The 22,972-nt window shown below is 31.8% G+C and overlaps 1 pseudogene; it reads left to right on the top strand.

Annotated features, from left to right (window-relative positions):
- The first annotated feature begins 5,320 nt into the window (after positions 1 to 5,320).
- LOC149560686 (cyclin-B2-1 pseudogene) lies at positions 5,321 to 6,239 on the top strand (annotated as a pseudogene).
- Positions 6,240 to 22,972: the final 16,733 nt, after the last annotated feature.

Here is a 22,972-nt window from a genome sequence, read left to right on the forward strand (position 1 = left end):
GCAATAATTAATTAAATCGCGAGAAGCTTATGTCCTTCCAATAATTAATACATACCCTAGAAGCTATTAATACAAAGTCACCTTTTAATTTTAATTGAATGATTTTAATTTTTCTTATCCTCCACTTAGACTTTGTAAAACGTGAAGGCTAACTAAAACTTGGGAACATTACATATTATTTAATGATGTTTGGCAATCTAGACCCCTCACTCCTTGTATTAATTAATTTTTAACTATCACCCCACTAATGGTGACGCCAATTGTCTTACAATATTGTCAATGTGCTTTTTCCTTTCCTAAAATTCAACTTAAGATAACATCACTCTCCTATACTTTCCTTTGCTCTAATATTTTCATTGATTCTCATCATGAATAATTATTGCTTCTACACTCCTTTGGTTTGAACCCACTTCTCACATGTCTCCTCCTAGGAGCATTCTTCTCCATTTTCTTCATCACTTCACCATCTCCTTCCTATATTCTTGTATTTCAAATGTTGTATGTTTTTTTCTACCTTGCATTCTTTTAATGCACTCTAACTTAAACATTTCACCTCTAGCCACCAAGAACCTTCTCTTGCATTGCATCTACTCAAATTTCCTCCTTATTTCATCTAATATCTTTCTATGCTCCTCTAGCACACTCCATCGTCATCTACAAAACTACCACACACCTACCTATTGTAGTAGAGTTGCTTCTTTAGCACACTACCAACATTATGATAATCACTCAAAAAGATTTAAACATTTTACTCCAATATAAAGACCAAATGACCTCATCACTTTCATCGCAACTTCTTTAAACTATATCTCAACAATTGACCATAATAAAATCTTTTTTTTTAATCATTTGAATAAACATAAATTATAATATAAATTAACATATATTCTTTATATAAATTAAACACTACTAAATACATGAACCTTAAATCACCTTCCTCTCACCGCTTACCTTCTCCTAAATAACATGTGCCCCTTTCTTCAATCTTCCTTTTGCGTTCTTCTAACATGCTCCATCATTATCCTTTACAAACTATCACACCTACCAATTATAATGGGGTTGCCACTTTAGTACCTACCAAGACTAAGATAATCACTTAAAAAGATTTCGAACAAATGAATCTACTACTTTAACCATTACTCTACAACTATAGAAATCCTTTGTAATATTTAAATGCATCCAATGAATAATCTAACCTAACCAATATCCTTTAATAGTACTTGTCAGTAGGCTAAGTACTATTGTGATATTTTTTGCATTTCATGCATGATTAACAATTTTCCCTTTCAAGTGTTTAAATTTATCATTTTAAAATTTAATTATAAGATCAATACATTGTGGATAGTTAGACGCAAGATTTTTAACTTAATAATTTCTATAAAATACTTTTCTATTATTTGATTGGATGAATATTTTAAATTCTTATATGAACCAGATTTCATGGAATGATAATTTTTAAGAATTATAATTTTAATAATATGATTATTTGAACTCATATTGTAAACTATAATACTTTGATAATTTTAAAGATTTTTAATATTATAATTGATAAATTAATTTTTTACATTCAATTAAAAATATTTTATATACTTATATTATACAATCTTTTAAGAAATACTATTATATATATTATTATAATAAAAATACTATATAATATTTTTATTAATTTAAATATTTTTCAGAGAATTATAAATTTATTAAATGAAAACTGAAGTTTTACTAAAACTAACGGCAGTTAAGAATTGAACCACATTAACGATAAATGGAATCTAAGAAATCGCAGAATCACTTCTACAAAGCAGCGATGGATATGGGAAAAAACAGACCGATTAAATAAGTATTTAGCTCGCTTTCGATTCCAAAATTTTATAGATAAGCAGAGTATAGTAATTTTAACAGTTTGGAAGTGGTCAGAGAGACGATATTTCTACGATGTACACTATTTGACGTCTAACCTTTTAACCAAACAGATTCCATAAAATATGATGAAAATATAGGATTGTTGAGCGCCCTGTACATTTCAAATATCGGATCTTTTCTACGATTAAAAAGCCGTATCCCAAACGCTGCAGGGACATAAAGAGACAACAGCCTACTCCATTGACAATGACATTAAAATTAAATTGTACTGCACAATTTTGGTCATTTCCTCGTAGAATAAGGAAGAGAAGTAAAAGTAGAAGTATAAGTTGTTTTTTGCGCGGCATTCCAACGTATTCCTTGGTTCAATGATGACTTTTCCTCGGTCGTTGGTAATGGAGGAGTCACTCACAACCTTCTTTTTCTTCGTTCTTTATTTCCAGGAAAATCAAAGACTTTTAATAGTCTCGACGTGTTTCTTGATTCTAGGCAAGCTTAATTTTATTTAAATATAAAAGTAGTCCGCATACGTCAAAGCGAGCTTTAGTTGTTAAATATTAAATATTATTGGAATTATGTCGTGCTATTTTCAAATTTTTGATTGATTTAGATTAAATTTCCTCGGGTTGATGCTTATTTTCTTGAAAATATTGAATACAATGGCCTCCCCTCTACTCTAACAACTGTCACATCATTTTCACTATAAACATTCTAGATTAGTTTTTTAAAATAGTAAACTTGACATCAATGTACATACTTCAACCTATTTCTAACATATTAACTATTCTTAAATTATTCATAAATGTCTATAAATTTATAATTATATAGTTAGAAAATATATAGATGTATTTTCATCTTTTGATTTCATGGAGTTGTTTGTATTTTTTACTTATAATTATTATATTATTGATTTTGCTTTTAACTTTTTCTAAAATTAAATAATCAAATTAATATTAGAGAAACTTAAAATCTATAAAATCAAAACAAGCAATTCAATTTTAATTAAATTATAATTGAAAAATATATAAGTGTATATATAGATGAAAATAAATTACATATTCATAAGATATTTCTATTGATAGATTTTAACTTTTGTACACTTAATATAACTATAATTGTAATTAATTTAACATTCTATTAAAATCAAATTAAATATTTGGAGATTAAGAAAGCTAAAAAAAAATATAATTACATAAATAGTTCTATTTTGACTTTCAAAATTCATTGCTTTCTTTCAAAATGAAATACATTAATTAAATAATTAAAATATTTCAATGACATTGAAAGTTAAAATTTATTAATTTTCTTTGTGTTTCAAAATTGCAACTTAATTGTTTTTATAACTTTTTTATTTTTATTTGTTAAAAGTGTAGAAATGAGAAATTGATTTCTTATTTCATTTTTTAAATTCAAAACTTTCTTTTAACATCCAAACACAAATATTTAAATTTTTTTGCTCACAAATCTTCTATATTTATTAATTGATTCCTTGGTTTTTTCATCATTACATTATTAAAATCAAATTAATTAATAGACTTATTAATTAATTCAAATTACATTTTTAACATTGCTATATTACATTAATTAAGCATTGTTACCTATTAAATTGTGTTACCCATTAAATTTCATCAAATTTAGCTAATTCTAAATAATTTATTTTAAAAGCTTTCTTTTTTAGCACTTACACTTTATAATATTAAAAAATCATAATAATATGTTTCACTAATAACAAAAGGCAGGGACTCAAGCTCTTTAGAGCTCTTGTTTTTGTTTTTATTATTATTAAGTTGTACTAAAATTCAAAATGCAAAATTATTTTCGTTCATAAAATAGTTTTTCAATATAAATAAATAAGAAGTTGACATTATTTTATAATTTACAAATGTTATAAGTAATTGAATCTTGCTATATACTATTAAGTATATCTAAAAAGAATGGAAAGTGAATAAACTTTATTTTTTTAAAATATAATTATATACTACATTGAAGTCATGTTGCCCGGTTATAAAATTGTTTCAATTTTATAAGCCTTGGTTAATTTTTGAAACTTTCCTGGTTTTAAGCTTTAAATTGGCCATTTTATCTCTGAAATTTTGTGAGTTTCTAAATCTCCATGTCTCCGGCTCGTTACCAGCTCTGCATAGCACTTGAATTTTTTAAAAACTGACTTCTGAGCCTCAAGTTATTGCAAGTTAATGGAGAGACCCAAAATACATGTTTTCAAGTCTATCATTAACCATCAACCTCTGAAAAAGTTAATGATAACGCCCAAAAAGACATTTTTCTTAACCTCTCAAAAGGTTAATAATAACGCCCAAAAACACGTATTCATTAACCTCTTTGACATAGTCATTAACCTCTTTGTTTAGTTGATTAAGGTTAAGAACTGGAAGTAAGAGCATCTAAAAGGACAAGTGCTAGGTTAGAAGGCATATTGAAGGTTTAAGAAGAAACATACTAACGAATCTTTGAAATCTATTTACCAACATAGAGGCACTCCCCATATAGGAATTCACAATGAGATGCATAGATTTGATGACTTCTGACAATGAAAAAGTGATGAAGTTAATCAAGAATAAAAGAGGATTTGAATACTTGTTTCGGTTATTGGAAATAGCAAATTATGTTCATGCTAGGGAAATTGCATCTAGGGCAATTCACAACCTCTCTAGATCACCCTCGGCTGAAGAATTGTGATGTATTCTTCCAATTTCTGAAGATGCAGGTACATACTCTTGAGATTGGATACCTTACACTATAGAATTCAGTAATAGCAGTAATCTGCAATTTATGTGCTTTACATGAAACAAGAATTTTTTTGGAGAAAACATGAAATTCGGAAATGATGGCATAGACCAATCTAATTGGAGTTGTACAAACTTTGAAATGGCAATTGAAGCGCTAAGAGTTGGCAGTTCACATACAAGGACCCAATTCATAGTCAAGAGCAAAATGAGCCATAGGAAAATCATCCTTCCCGTGTGATACATGAAGACACATAAACATATTTCTAATAGAATTCCATATAGACCTGGGTAGGCAGTGGCACTGAGTGCACATGTGGTGATGAAAAGTGGACAAATTATGCCCTGATTATATGTAGAGTTCAATCATTGTCTAAACTCCACAAAGAAGCTTGCATCAGATTCATATGGTGTATTGGTGGCACTTCAAATGTTTGATAGAGTGCTGCAAAGAGATGTCGCTTCATAATCATGCCAAGAAGTACTCAAACAAGAATATGGATATTGGGAAAGTTAGTTGATACCCATAGGACAAGGAAATTCATAGTGAGGCATCTCAAAAACTATTTGACTAAATGCCCAATCCTGAATGCAAGGTGCATAACCTACACATGACATGATATTGATTCTGTGGAATTACTTAAAGGTTCATCAAGTAGTGAAAGCTTCAATTACATATTTGAATGCATTGAGCAGATCAACCAAGAAGAAAAAACATGCAACATGGCGTGGAGAGTTGTTCTTTTCCTATGAAACATTGCAATGCCTTGGAATCTGTGCCATGCGTGGGGAACATCAATGTTTATCAATTGACATTCCTTGGGAAAGAAATTAAGGCTGAAATGATAAATTTAACATGTCAGACTGAGTGGGAAGATGATGATGAATGTCATGAAATGGAAATAGATTGGGTAGAAGATATAGTAAATAATATTGATGAGGAAGACACAGGCAATCCATTTATGATATCTATAAATTCTACCATGAAACGGAGGTCCTTAGCTATGTTTCCTCAGATTACATGTCTCATCAACTTGACATAAATGAGAAAATGAGAGCAATTTTGGTGGATTGCATCATTAAGGTTCATTTGGAATTCAAGCTCATGCCTGAGACCTTGTTCCTGATAATCAACATCTTTGATAGATATCTGTCAAGACAAACAGTAGCAAAAAAAGAAAAAAATTCCTTGTAGCTTCTTGCAGTCACTGCCATGCTTGTGTCATGTAAATATGAGGAGACACATGTTCCTCTTGTTGATGATTTCATTTACATAATAGATAATGCTTACACAAGAGTTGAACTTGTCCACATGGAGAAATCCATTCTCAATAAGTTGAAATTTTATGTTAGCCTTCCGACTCCTTATGTGTTCATGAAGAGATATCTCAAGGCAGTTGGATTAGATAAACATTAGGAGATGGTATCCTCCTTTCTCATGGAATTGTGCCTGGGGAAGTACACCATGTTGGAATACCCGCCTTCATTATTAGTAGCAATAGTAGTATACACTGGCAGTGTACCCTCAAAGTGGCTCCATCTTGGTCCAGGATAATGGAATCTTTCAAGCAAATTATTATTTCTATGTCAATAATCCCATGTCTAGGTGTTGGTGAAGATCATAAGAATGCTTGACATAAAATAATTTACTAAAATCAAGGACTCGACCATTTAAAGACAAATCTCAAGTCATGTATTATAAATCACAACTTTTGTTTTTGGGGTAATATTGTAGAGGTTAATTAACCTCACCCAAATCACGTATTTGGGGGGTGGTTATTAACCATGAAGAGGTAGTTATTAACCTCTATGTCTAAATAAGAACTCCTGTTGGCTTTGTAAAGGGACTTTATGGGCTTTGGAAAAAGGGAGCACTATGCTAAAATTTTGATTAGGAGATGATATTTGGAAAGTATGTGCAAATTTTGTCTTTTGTAATCAGAAATTCCTCTTGAGTTCTTGGTGCAAGAAAATAAAGGAATGTGCAATTTGAGTTCTCTTCTTCCAAATCTAAATTGTTAGAAATGTTGATTCTCTTTGTAGTGAGCATTCTCACAGTATGGTGTAGATGTTTATGAATCTATGGATCAGCATTGTGCTAGTAATAATTTTCAAGCATAGATCTTGATTGTTGTTATTAGCCATTTTAATTTAGTAGTTTGGGAAAGCCTTGGAGTCGTGTGGTGCATTCGTCATCATGAACTTTCTCACCCTTTAGTTTTATTCGAAAAGCTTCAAAATCATATCATACGAAGGAGCTGCCCCTCTAAACACAGAGGAAGGCCGCATACCAAGGGCCTATCCAACTATTGTGAACGGTTTTCCACACACTCTATTGGGAAAATTCTACTATTACAAATCTGTTTACCAACAAGTCAATTGGTAGGTCATATAGGAAATGATGTTTTTTGTGCAAGGAATGTCTTAATAAATAAGTGGTATTGTGGTAGCTTTGAATCAATCATGAATCTACTTACAAGGATCAAAACATGAGTGAATCAAAATGAGAGACATTTATAACAATTTGAAAATGTTTTTGAATTATAAGTAGCCAAAACTAGGGTGTTGACGCATTAACAGATAAGTTGGTCGACTACCAGCAGATTATCAAACAACATAACTACCCCCTACAACTTACAAAACAAAAACAAAATTTGGAACCATAATTAATAAAGTATGAGGAGGCTTAACCAACATATTGCATGTTTTAAGTAATTTAAAAACAAAGGCTTATCAACCTTGCAACTATTCAAGTCCAACAACCATAGATAACCAGCATAAAAATAAAAAGGAGGGAACCCTTAACAATTTAAAAATGTTATTAGCAATTGATGAAAAACTAACTATTTATAGAATACTAAACTATCACTTGCACTAAAAAGAAGTGAAACAATTTTTGTTGATAGTAAAATATATTCAAAATAATATATTGGAGGTTACATAATTTTGAAATTGTCTTTATTTTATAATATAAATGTTTTGATTAAAAAATGTACAAAATCGAATATAGATGATAAATTAAACTGCTTAGTTGTAGTTCATTGGAGTTAATCTCAATAATTGCTTAACTTCTTGGCTTTTGCATATCATGATTTTTAATATTTTTCTTTATTCAATAACAAAATGTACATAATATTATATTATTAGACTCAACAATATGTAGACTTAGTCATCATTTCTTTTGTTCATCAAAATCTATTTGATTTTTTTTCCATTTCAAGATGGTGAACAAATGCTTCATTCTTCATTCTTGATATATCAACTTTTTGTTGAATTCAAAAACATTTAAAAACTTTATTTAAAAAATAAATTGAACTCAATGCTATAATTCAATTTAATTACTTGTATAAGATTTTAAATTTAAATTATAGTATACTATATATTTTCATAGTAATATGTAATACAATAAAATATTATAATAGTAATATTATTATATTATATTATATTATATTATATTATATTATATTATATTATGTATATACAATCTATATTATTATAATTTTTTTTGTATATTTTTATATAAATAATTATTATATGATTATACTTATGTCATATTGTACCCTTTACTTAAACATACCCTTATGTAACCTTAACTATAACTATAGTCTAGTGTTTGGTGCTAAGCCAATACAATGAAAATACATATATCATAGTAGAGATGATAGCTAAAGCATTACCTCTTTATATATGAATTTGACAATTGATTTTACTCATTGTAGCTTGTCTAAATTTTACCAATTTTAGGTGCATTTATTGCAACTAATTGCCCTCTTGGATCCAAAACTATTTTTGGTCTCAATCCATTTGTCTTACTATCCTTAACATGTTCAACAACATCCATTTTTATGTTGAACTTTGTCATTAACTATGTCTTCATCATCACTTCTAGTTGTTAATGTCATTTTTATATAAATAATTGTTATATGATTATACTTATGTCATATTATACCCTTTACTTTAAAATAACCTTATGTAACCTTAACTATAGCTATAGTGGTTGGTACTAAGCCAATACAATCAAAATACATATATCATAGTAGAGATGATACTTGAAGCATTAGCTCTTTGTATAAAAACAATGCACTAATAAAATTCTCTAGCGAATCTATAATATATCAATTTATTTAAGAAAGATCAAACAATAATCACTAATATTCCTCTAACTTATTATGTATTTTCTAAATAACTAGATAGCACTAGGAGACTATTTGGAGGTTACAAATAAATAAATGTCTACATGTGTAATACTCAAGAAACCTCTAGAATAAGCCTTGCATTAGACTACTGAGAAACAGAAAGAATTGTTGATGGACTAATGTTCATGAGTTTGACAATTCATTTTACTTGTTGTAGCTTGTCTAACTTTTACCAATTTTAGGTGCATTTATTGCAACTAATTGTCCTCTTGGATCCAAAACTATTTTTGGTCTCGATCCATTTGTCTTACTATCCTTAACATGTTCAAAAACATCCATTTTTATGTTGAACTTTGTCATTAACTATGTCCTCATCATTGCTTCTAGTTGTTAATGTGCTACTACTGTCTTCAACCTTCCAAGTTTTGATACTTTACTTTATAATTGATTTCTATTGTTGACCATCATGTCCACTTTAATATGCCTTATCTTAGGGAAAAAAATTATCAATATACATAACTTCTAAAACTCAATATATCAAATGTACTCTTTCATTGAACCATGCTTCTGACACTCTTGCATTGCATCTCTTCTTCAAAATTTAAAGATTGTTGATCTCAGATTGGTTTTGACTAATGAGTGTCTACACACTTAAGTTAGTTGGTTCATGTTGAACATTTAGTACATGCCGAGAACAACATGTATACGATATAGCATGCCAAGTCTACATTGAGTGCCAAGTCACTCAAGTGTCAAGCAGATAGTGTATGCCAAGTGATTCAGGAGCTAAGTTAGAAGTGCATGCCGAGTGATATAGATGAAAAGTCACATAATAGAAATTAGTATATTTAGAGCATCAAAGACTTCAGATACCAAGTAAGACAATTTTGTCAAATTTGTTTGTAATGGCACAAACAACTATGTAAATAATTTTTGAGCCAACTTAAACATTGAATTACAATATTTTGGAGATAAGGTTGAATCTTAAGTTGAAATCCCTATGAATTGCATCAGCCAATCAGGTCAAGGGAAGGTTTAAGCGAAAAAATGGATGAATCACAACCATTGATTCATATCTAACCCTAAGTCACCTAAGTCTTCTTAAAGAGGAAAAACCCTAAACTTCATATGCGAGGTAGAAGAAGCGAAGAGAGAAGTTCGCATGTGCAAATGAAGCATTCATGGTGACTAAGGTATTGTGAATTGAAATTACATTAAATAATCAGCTAAAGGAGAATAGAGGATGGGAATATCATACATCAGAGAGACATCTAATCAAGAAGGATCAAGAATACATCAGTTTAGAGGTGATCTGTCATCAAGCAACCAAGTGCTAATGACATGATCAATGTTGAGTCATTCTAGCAGGTGAATCTATTAAATCTCCTAACAGGGTAGTCCTAATAGGCTGTATTGAAATCCTTTAACAAGGTGCTTACTTAATTTTTAGTTAAAGTCCTTTAACAAGAAACACTTCTAACAGGGTGTTGAAATTATTTAACAGGGTAAGACCTAATAGTCTTTGTAAGCCTTTAATAGGGCAGACCTTTCATAGGCTAGATCATGTTTCATGATCAAACATTGTAACCTTCATTGGATACACTTTATTACTGTAGTAGTAAAGATTTTTGGCTGTCATCCCCACCCTAGTTTTACCTTCTCATTGGAGGGTTTCTAGGTAATTATATCTAGTGTCACATGTGTGTGAATGCTTACTTGTTTACATGATTTAGACATGCTTTACATGGTATTTCAATTTACTTATTGAATGCATGAGATGGATGTGTGGTGAATGTTTTAGTGGTCAAAGTTTAAAGTATTGATTCACCCCATCACCCCCCCCCCAAAAAAAAAGAAAACTTTACCTTTCCTATTGTAATTCCAAGTGTATGTATGTATGTAGATATCATGTACAATGTGCACAATGTATGTATATATATGCATATATATACCATGTGTACATACATGCATATATCTTTATGAATATGCAATTTTCTACATACATACATACATACATACATACATACATACATACATATATACATACATACATACATACATACATATATATACACATGCATTGTTATATACATATCATGTACATGTATATATATGTGTATATATGTATATATATACATGTATATGTATATACATGTAGATATACATATGTACATATATATATATATATATATATATATATATATATATATATATATATATATATATATATATATATATATATATATATATATATATATATATATATATATATATATATATATATATATATATATATATATATATACATGCATGCACATATGTATATGCACATGTATATGTGTATATATGCATACATACATACATACATACATACATACATACATATATATATATATACATGTATGTATATACATACATATTGTGGATATACACATACATTTAAATTTTTAATGTACACATGTGGACTTGTAATATATTAAAATTTAAGTTCATATATATACGTGTGTGTGTGTGTGTGTGTGTGTGTTTAAATCTTCAGCTTACCCCTAATAATAATAAATATTTAACCACAATCATAACCCTAAATGTCATGTAACACAATGCTAACCCTCATGTAAATTTAATCCTAATCTTAACTCTAAACATTATATATTTACCCTATAATTGACCTTGATTCTAACCATAACTATACAATCTAAATCTTAGTTTCATAATCCTATATAAGTGTTTAATCTTAGTCATGTAGGCTACCACCATAACCATAATTATATAGCTATTTAGATCTAACTTTAGTATGACTGTAAACATAAACCTTTAAACCTAAAGTTATATCATTTTAACCCAAAAGTTATCCCTAAACCTAACCATGATGTGAAGGCCAACTATAAATTTTTAGAACATGATCCTCACTTCTTAACCCTAAAAAACCCTAATATGAATCCTAACTAAAATCTTTAATCTAGAGATTTCCTAAACATTTAATCCTAAAGATCCCTAAACATTATATTAACCCTAACATTGATCATGATTCTAATGATATAGCTCTTAATCCTAACCAAAATCCTAACTCTAAGCCTAACCATGCAACTATAACCATAACATAAACATTAATCCTAGATACTAAACACTAACCCGAATTACATTAACTTACTCAACATTTAACACTAAATCCTAAACCTAATCATAATTCTACTTGTAATGCTAACGTAAGTCTCACACTAATATTAAGCACTAATGATCTAACTATATAAGTACAATTATAACACTAACCCTAACTCTAACCATAATAGCTTACTCAACATAGAACACTATATTTGAACACACACTCCTAACCCTAGTCCTAAATATTTTCTTAACCCAAAATTAATGAAAACTTACCATGATTAAACCCTAATAATGACCCTAAACTCAATCTTAATACTAAATCCTAACCCTTAAATTAACCCTAGAACCATAATATAAACCATAATCATGATATAACATTAACCTTGAATGCCAAGCCTAATCAAATTAATCTATGCACTATGAGGCACGTGCAACAAGAACAATATGTACTACTAATTTTATAACTATAAACCTAACTATAACCCTTATAGTATAAGTCTTAACCTAACCCTAATGTTTTAACTTTATGCCTAACCCTAAAATTAACTCTAAATCTAACATTAACTCTAACTCTAACCATAGTCCTACTTATTTTCCTAGTAACCTTAGCCATGATTGTGATGATATACCTATTAAATTATATAGTTCAAATCTAGTTCTATATTTAACATAGTAATGTGTGAGGTAGTCAACCCATGTGATCTAGACTCTATCTAGACTTCATTGAAACAATTTTGTGAAGTTGTTGCACACACACAATGTTGGAATTACAATAGGAAATGTAAACTTCTAAGGGGGGGTGGGTGAATCAGTGCTTTAAACTTTGACTCGTAAAACATTCACCACACATCCATCTTATACATTCAATAAGTAAACTGAAAAACCATGTTAAACATGTACATCTAAATTATCTAAACAAGTAAGTATTCACACATATATGACACCAGATATGATTACCCAAAAACCCTCCAATGAGAAGGTAAAACTGTGGTGGGGATGATACCCATAAATCTTCACTACTACAATAGTAAAGTGTATTCAATAAAGGTTACAATGTTTGATCATGAGTCATGATCTACCCTATGAAAGGTCTTCCCTATTAAAGGCTTACGAAGACTGCTAGGTCTTACCATGTTAAAGAATTTGAATACCCTATTAAAAGTGTGCCCTTTTAAAGGACTTCAACACCCTATTAGGACTACTCTATTAAGAGATTTAACTAATTCACCTGTTAGAATGTCTTAGCACTGATTCTATAGTTAGCACTTTGTTGCTTGATGACATATCACCTCTAAGCTAATGTATTCTTGATCCTTCTTGATCAGATGTCTCTCTGTTGTCCACTATTTATTTCCTTTGTTCTCCTTTAACTGATTTTGCAATGCAATTTCAATCATAATACCTTGGTCACCATGAATGTCTTGGTTTGTGCATGCAAAACTCTCCTTGATCATTCATTCATTCCCTTTCATGCTCATAAGAAGTTTAGGGTTTGTCCTCCTTAAGAAGACCTAGGTGACTTAGGGTTAGGTATGAATCAATGGTTGTGATTCATCCATTTTTCCACCTAAACCTTCCCTTTACCTGAATGGATGCATGTATTTCATACAGATTCCAACTTAAGATTTGTCCTTATCACCAAAATATCATAATTCAATCTATATGTCAGCTTAAAAATGGCATACATAGTAGTTTGTGCGAATACAAACAACTATGACAAAACCTTGTTACTTGGCATTTGAAGTCTTTGATGCTCAACATATACTAGTTTCAATACTATGACTCAACATCTAAATGACTTGGCATGCACTGCTTGCTCGGCTCTTGAATCACTCAACATATACTGTTTGCTCAACACTTGAGTGACTTGGCACTTGAGTGACTTGACACTCACTATTGACTCACCATGGACTATCTTATTCATGTTGTGCTTGGCATTTACTACTTGTTCGACATGAACTAAGTAAATGACTCAAGTGTATAGACACTCACTAGTCAAAGCCAATCTAAGATCAACAATCTCCCCCTTTGACATGAGTGTCAAAAACACTTGGTCATGCATTAATACTTTTATTCTTATGAGCATAACATTGTAATCACCTAAAAATGGTCATCTAGACTATTAACCACCTTCTCAACATTTTGGCTAAATTAATTTAATCATTTACCTAGACCAAATTGCTAATAATCAATTTATTTGATTATAACCTATAGTTTGACTATGCTATCCTAAGTTCATTATTTGATTAAAAGAACATGTCCCCTTTTAATTAAATAAAATACCCCATTCTTCTAACCCACTTAAAGTGCACACATAAAGTACTTTTTCTATTTTGCAATTAAAAGAAAAGGCTTTGTGACTTTTGTCTTATATGACAAGTCAACTTATATTCTATTGGTTAATTTGTGTGTGCACATGGATCGCTCGTCTTTTTGAATTCCACCATTGATCATCCACCATCTTCATCTTGATCTCCACCATTCGTACGACTTTAAAAGGGAGAGAGCTTTCCCACTCAAAGCATCCATCTTTTGAGTATTGTTAAGCTACACGTTTTCTAATAGGTTTCTTTGGAGCTTTGTGGAGAACATCTATTTCTTGTCTACATTCTCTCATACCATAGCATTTTAGCCTAGATTCATGTTGCATTTTAGTTTAGCTTCTATTTTGCAATAATCTATCTCACATAGCTTAATATTTGGATTGTAACACTCTCATACATGTTTTAGCATAGCTCCACTTTGCATCTCATTCTAGCTTAATCTTCATTTGCATTGCATCCTTGAGGAACTCCTTGGGACATTTGCATTCTTGCATCTTGTCTTTGGAATCTCCCATTGCATGGTTTACTAGCAAGAAGAGTATTTTGAAGGCCTAGCTGAGAGCCCTTGAACTTGAAATACACTCTCTTGCACTCCTTGGATAGGGAGCTCTAAGCCGGCATCCAAGCATTCCAAACTCATGGAATCATTTGGATAGAAGGGTTTAGAGAGGTACACTTTTGAGTGTACATTTTTGGCGCCCATCATGGTGCTTGAATCAAGTTTCTAGCTCCATTTTCTTTTATTTGTCATCTCTGGCTTTTTATAGTAGCATATTGGATCTAATCAAGTGCTTTTGTAGAATTATCACTTTGGTTTTAAGGCCAACCCATAAGTAGATTGGTTTGAAGGCCAAAAATCTAGTTGGTTTAAAGATTTGATCATATCTTTTAAACCGCTTAGAGTTTGATTCTGAATTTGTTTTTGCAGGTTGCATATTTTTTTGACATGTCTTAATCTAATTTTCAAAGAATTTTGACATGATTTGCAGGAGTTATGATTTTTTCTTTCTTTTTCATAAAAAGCCGTTTCAGATCGCAAATCAGCATATTTTTTAGAAAAACTTACATTTTCAGAATTTTTTTTTAATTCCAAGGGGAGTAATTTCTTTAGGTTTTGACTTTTGAGGTCGTATTAGGGATCAAAAATCTGATTTGATAAATTTGGCTTGTTTTGACAAAATGTGTCCCTAGGGCACAAATGAAGAGATTTTTTTGAATTTCTTACATTTTTGTAAAGCTCTATGGTTTTCAGTTGGGGTCTCTTCTTTCCATTTCTTTTTTTGGGTCTAAAATCATAGAAAAAAAATGTCCAATCTTGTTGACTAGGTCAAAATCAAAGAGTAAAAATGAGAGCATTTGTGATTAACTTGCACTTTATTTGCATGCACTTGATTGGAAGATAGCTTGGATCTTTGAGGCAACTAACCACTTTTTATTGCATTTTTTAATGTTATTTCACACTAACTTGTGGTGCTAACAAGTTGTGATTGTAGGTTGCCATCCTTGTGAAAAAAATGAAACATTGCATAAAAAGAACGCATGTCAAAGCTTCAAATGCACAAGGGCTACTGATGATTGTTTGCAGGGTTGTCCAACGCATAAAAACCCAATTTTTCTTCTTCATTACTTTTACATGTGCGGCATATACTAGTTGTTTATTTTTAGGCACATTAAAACTTATGATTGAGATCTTTTGGTGATAGGAGAGTATGCTCTTCACCCTTGTGGTGAATCATAAATCTTGACTTACCATTTGGTTTCAAGAGTAAGAGGCAACTAAATTTTCTTGGTGTGTTTGGTAGAAAATGATTGGAATAGGAGAGCATACTCTTCACCCTTATGATGAATCAAAAATCTTGACTTCCAAAAGTTGATCCACTCTCTATATAGTTTAGAATCCTTTAGAGGGCCTACTCTCGGACAACCTGAGAGGAACGACCCAAGTGGGGACAAGTTGATTACCTGGCTCTTCCAACCCACTAAAAACTCAAGGCTACCAAGGACACCAAACTTTGGTAGATGTAGTGTTTGTCTTTTCCTAGTGTGATCGCTTATGGGATTTCGACCATAGGGAGATCACTAGGAAAGAATGCTTAAGGTACTCTTGTGGTTGCGAGATCGGTTACTCATCACAAGGTGAGGTATCCTGTAATTGGGAATAAGAGGAACACTATGAACAAAAGCCCTATCTAAACACCCTAAGTTAGTAACCACCCTTTTTAGTCACTCAACTTCTTGGTGCAAGGATCGATCCTAGTGGACTACCCGGATCACCCCAAGATTTTACATTCACCATATGTGTTCCCTTGGTTGTGCTTATGGAACTTCCATGACAAAGCCAATATCTCTCATGGGAAACCACTTGGTGTGAGGCGAAGGAGCATCAATCGCGGGCCAAGTTGTTGAGTAATGAACCATGACTTCTAGGTAGATATTTTTTGATGTGTTCTTGAATGTGCTAGACCTGTGAAAATCTTTTGAACATACACATGATGATAGTTCTAGGGATTTATTTTAAGACCTCACATATGCTTGTATCATGCAAGGTTGCTTTGTCCCTTGCTTTATTGTTTGAATACTACTCCATGTGTCACTATCTTGCTTGGAAAGAAATTGTTTTTGAACATCAAACTTACTATGCTATCAACTATTGTCAAACTTTGTCAACCAAATCAAAGCATCAAGTCTTAAAATTTTTCCTATGTTTCTTGCTAAGGGGAGTCTCTCATCATTTGATTTTTATTTTCTATGTCTCTAGTTCTTGAACATGCTTAAAGTGGCTCTTTGGTCTTAGTGCTCTTGGTCTTTTTTTCTTCATGGTCTATGCCACTTGCTAGTTATCCTTTTGCTGAAATGGTTACCTTGATTTCTTGACTGCACTCTTAGGTTGGGAAAGTTTTTCACTTGTCACCCCACTTGTTCTATCTACTTGGCTATTGGCTTCTTGTCTAGCTCTTGACTTGAGTCACTAGTTTCATAAGTAATTTGGACACTTTCTTGACAAGTCACTTTACTCTATCTTTACTATATTGGTAAGTGAATAATCTACCTCTCTTGTTTGGACATCAAGTTATCTTGTGTCACCTTGTTAGCTTCCTCTAGTCTCCTTCATGCTTGATTATCTATCTACCACTATGGAATTCAAACCTAAACCTCAATCAAATCTAGATGATCATGATATCCTCCATGCCACTAAAGAGTTTCAAGATCTATATGCACAATACAAAGAACTTGAAGATACAAATGATCTTTCTTACCTTCATTTCTCTAAGCACATGATAGAAATGAAGTCTAAACTTGAGAAAAGGTTAGAGGAGAAGATTTCATTCTTAAATAATTCTCCCTTAAGACCTTTACATACACATGGTTCATCTTCTTCAAGGTCTACATATTCTACTCCAAGACATCAAATGTCTTCATCTTCTAGATCTAAAGACCTCCTTAGAGAGAAAGAAAGTGATACCTACTTTGAGCCTATTCCAAGATGTCATGATGGACCTATCTTTGACCAAGACAATGATGAATACATGTATCCATACCATTCACTTGAGAAATAAAAAAAGGACTCTAGACATAATTTTGATAGAACATTTTCTCTCTTGGAAGATTCTTATAATGTCACTTTGCAAACACTTCTTGGCACCAAGCTCATCATGTTGCCTAAGTCTAGCTCCTACAACAATCCTTTCTTGGATGATTATTGTGCTTATCATCAATCAAATGACCATGCTACTTCTAATTGTATAGAGCTGAAACATAAAGTGCAAGATCTTATTGATGATGAGGTTGTTGATCTTGGAACCTCTAGTGACTCATGTGGTCAAGATAACTCTCTTGAGCAAGACTACATTGATGACCCTATGTCTAGTAGTGGCTCCATTGCATCCTCCACTTCTTCCAACACTTATGCATCTCTCAACACCTCAAAGCTTTCCAATATGCCTTTATCAAATAAAGAACCTAATTCTTTTCATGTACACTATGCCTATCCTCAAGGGATAGCTCTAAAAGAAACTCAAGCTAACCTTCACTTGGCAGCAAACCTTTTCCATGCTACTAATCCTAAAAATCCTCAACCTTCATGCACTACTATGCCTAATCCAAGAACTACTCTATTCACTCTTCATTCTCCCTTGTCCTTAGAAGTGGCTCCATCTCAAGAGGACTCTCAAAAAGAAAAAGCTATAAATGTCAAGAAAGATCAAGATCAAGCACCCTTTCATCTCTTTCAAGATTTTCTCCCTCCATATCCTATGTCTTTTCCATCCCCGAAGTATGATGAAGATACCACTTCCATTATCTTCCTTTAGCTTACTAAAAATTATGAGAAAAGTTCTCTTCCTATTCTATCCAAAGCTACTTTTCAAGATCAAAGCATCTCCTCATGTTCTACTTCTCCATATCCACTTCAAAATTGTGCTCAAGCTTCAACTGCTCCTATCAAAAGTGTTGTTCCTATCAAAGCTACTCATGAGTCTATTGATAGCTTTGACCATGTTGCTCACTCTAAAGATGTTAATATCCCTTTTCACTATCCATTTGCATATCCTAATTCTATCCTTGGTCCTCATCCATTAGAGCTAAAGCCTTCAAACCTTCCATCTATATTGGGACCTTATGTTCCTTCATCTCCTACACTTTCCACTCCTAGCTCTCCCATCATACCTCAAGATCAACAAAGACACTCATCCTTGATGACTTTTCACCCATCTATACATCTAAACCAGTCATATCATCCTTATTCATCCACAAATCCCAAGTCCTTTGGAAGTGAGAATAAACATAAGAATCCATTGAAAAAGATAGATCACTATGTCCCATCTAATTGACATGTGAATGCTAAGAAGGAGAATGCACAAAAGAGACTGCAGAGGTCCACTATTTAAAAAGCTAAATCAAAGAAAATATGGGTTCTTAAACCCATTATTGAAGAAATGTGTTTTGAAGTATCCAGAGGAAAATCTAAAGCTATATGGATTCCCAAGACTCTTTTAGAAGACTTGAATATTTAAAATACTTCAAAGTTGACATTCAAGCTTCCAAAGGCTTCCATTCAATCTTCTTCCAAAAATCTTCCTAAAAATATTCCAAAGCCTTCCACTCCACTTTTTTCCAAATCTCTTCTACCACCTCATACATCTAAATCTCAAGCTATTTCATCCATGATTCCTCCATTGTTCCAATACCCTTCAAGGTGTGTGTCAATGTTTATCTTGTCCAATATTTCAGCTACCCTCATGAAATCCTCTAAAGCTTACACTTACTTTCTATAAATGAACTCTTATCCTCAATATATTCTCCCTACTACCATTTCTCTTTCATCACCCTCTCAACATCTTTGAACATACCTTTCAATGGTCTTGGCTTATCATGACTTATCTTTCCTATAGGAACACTATCTACATTCAAAAAGCTTGAGCTCTTTCTAAAAATTCAAAAAATTCAAAAAGAAAGAAAGAAAGAAAAAAATAGAAAAAATGAAATAAAAATGAAAATGTGCCTTGGTAAAAAATACTTCTTGTGGCACCTTGGTAGCAAAAGTAAAGAGAAATAAATGCATCCTATGGTGAAAAATACATCTTGTGGTACCTTGGATAAGTACCATGATAAAAACTTGGTAAATAGGCATCATGCGTAATTCTTCCATCATTCATCTATCCCCTCTTCTCTCTTTGATCTTCATAATGTTAAGCTATCTTTGCATATTGGCTATCTTATCCATGAGATTCTCTATTTGTGCTTTCTCATTCCCTCATAGCCTCCATCTTGATCTTTATTTTTATTTCTCTATCCCATCACTATCCTATCTAGTTAACCCCTTGGTCTTGATCATAATAAATGAAACATGGTTCTCATAGGTCTCTTGACATGACTACTCTTTTGGACTACACACTTCATGCTATCTCACTTGTTGGATTCATTGCTTATCATACGTGCTATCTTTCTCATTACTTCCATTGCTTATCCAAAATATGCTTCATATGACTATTTCACCTCTTTCCCTAGCTTGGGTACTCTTGAGGAGTCAGTTCTTGAGGATCACTTTCACTTGCTTCACATTCCTTTCTTATGCATCTTTGCTTATCCATCAGCTTGTTTCTCCATCGTGTCCTATACCTTGCTAGACATTGTTATAAAATGATGTGATCTTGCTTGAGAACTAGTGATCTCTAAATTATTCTAAAAAATCCAAAAAATCATATATGATGCTGAAAAAATCCTAAAAGTTAAAAAAAGGTCTTGAAAAAAGATCATCTTAGTAAAAACCTAGCAATAGGCGCTTTGATGTATCACCAAAAAAATCAAAAAAATTAAAAGTACAAAAAAATTGAAAAAAGCCCTAAAAAAAATCTATCAAGTGGTGAAAACTTGGAAACATGCACTACTTGAAACCCTTGCAACTATGTCTATCAATCTTAATCATCCATTTCACTACACATTTCCTAGCTTAGAATTGTTTCTTGTCCTCATCTCGGGGGTATAGCTACTTAGCCTATTGAGGTATTCTTGTGCATTAGGGTTTCTTTGACAACTCACAAAATAGTGTTTCTCAACACTCCCCCGACCTTGACATCAAGTGTTTTTCAACACTTTTTAGATAGTTTATCTATGGTCTCTGATGTCACGATATTTCTCACTATCAGAATCAAGTCTTGAAGAAATGACCAAGTGACTTACACACATGCACTTTAACACTTAAACAACTGAGCTATGCTGATCTTTATCTACTTTGTGTGTTGTCTATGATGATTTCTTTGCCATGTGTTCCCTCCCTAATAGTCTTTCAAGGATGTCATTGACTAGAGGACTTGGGGCATGGGACATATTTTCTTGATTTCTGCTTGTGGGTATACTTTGTTTGTCTATAGTGTTGTAAGCATTTATGCTTGACCTATTCAACATTTTGACTTAAAAATGTATCATCCTTGACTGTTTTGCAAGACCACAATTGGGGTTTATCTTGGTGCTTATACCTTGATACAGGTGTAATCTTGCTAAATTAAACTTATCAAATCTAATCGTGTAGTTATCTTGACTTACATGTCTCTGATGCTTAGATTGGATTTCCACATAACTATTAGATATCGATCATATTCATATCCTCATAGTTATACTAGTGATGGTTGTATGATCTCATGATGTCCCTAATAAATGCTCAATGATGAAATTAAGAATCTAAATGCTATCCACTTCTTGTTGGTAAACCAATTTTCATATTAGCTTGCATTTTAGGTTCATTTTCTAGCTAGGTCTTGCATTCTTGCATATGGGGAGAGCTCTCTCTTCATCTTTTCACAGACATATTGACTAACTCCTTTCATATATTTCTTTACTTTCTTCTTGGTCATGTCTTTTCACCTTCTTAATCTTTTTCTTCATCTCTTTTCTATCTTATCATCACATTATATAAATTTTTGACCTCTTAAATAATTTTGACATCTTGGATTCATTTTCAAGATCAAAATCCAAATCCGAGTTCATCTTGATAGTCAAAATTGTCTTTTAAAATTCTACTTTCTTCTGAGCAGTTATTTGACCTTTTGAGGTCTAATCTCTGAATCATCACTGGGGCATCTTCATTTCTTCATGTCTTCATCATTTCCATACTTCATATCTACTTCAATTCACTATTTCATGTCTAAAATCACCTTTCTACTCATTTTGACCTAATTTTTATGCTATATCCTTCAAGGTCAACTCTAGTCAAACTAGGGCATTTCATCAGTTTCTTATAGTCATTCTTGGGTTCTAATCATCTATCTGTCATCTTGGACATTGCTATATTCTAATTTTCTCATGTTTAGCCAATTTTTGCATCACCTTACCTCATTTCGATTTTGATCCCAAGGGGTTAGAAATACTCTATCACTGATTGCTACAGCTATCTATTTCTTAGGAGCATTTTTTTGATCTTCTTACTTGTTTTCAATCTATCTACTTTGCTAAGTGTTAGCATTCTTCTTGAATTTTGACATCATCTTTTCCTAGTGTTCAGTACTACCACTATTAGGCTGTACATTTAGGACTTGCTATCTTTTCCTACATTTTGTTCTTTAGAATTAGATATCTATATCTATCACCACCTACTTGGCTTTCTATTTTCTTTGACATAATGTGTTCCCAGATCGATCATGCATTAGTCAAAGAGGGGCAAATGTAATCACCTAAAAATGCTCATCTAGACTATTAGCCCCCTTCTCAACATTTTGGCTAAATTAATTTAATCATTTACCTAGACCAAATTGCTAATAATCAATTTATTTGATTATAACTTATAGTTTGACTATGCTATCCTAAGTTCATTATTTGATTAAAAGAACATGTCCCCTTTTAATTAAATAAAATAACCCATTCTTCTAACCCACTTAAAGTGCACACATAAAGTACTTTTTCTATTTTGGAATTAAAAGAAAAGGCTTTGTGACTTTTGTCTTATATGAAAAGTCAACTTATATTCTATTGGTTAATTTGTGTGTGCACATGGATCACTCCTCTTTTTAAATTCCATCGTTGATCATCCACCATCTTCATCTTGATCTCCAACGTTTGCACAACTTTAAAAGGGAGAGAGCTTTCCCCCTCAAAACATCCATCTTTTGAGTATTGTTATGTTGCAAGTTTTCTAACAGGTTTTTTTGGAGCTTTGTGGAGAACTTCTATTTCTTGTCTACATTCTCTCATAAGATAGAATTTTAGCTTAGATTCATGTTGCATGTTAGTTTAGCTTCTATTATAGAATTTTAGCTTAGATTCATGTTGCATGTTAGTTTAGCTTCTATTTTGCAATAATCTATCTCACATA

This window comes from Cupressus sempervirens, chromosome 4 (assembly GCF_028749045.1).
Source record: "Cupressus sempervirens isolate cs-2001-9-10 chromosome 4, ASM2874904v1, whole genome shotgun sequence".
Lineage (NCBI taxonomy): Eukaryota > Viridiplantae > Streptophyta > Pinopsida > Cupressales > Cupressaceae > Cupressus > Cupressus sempervirens.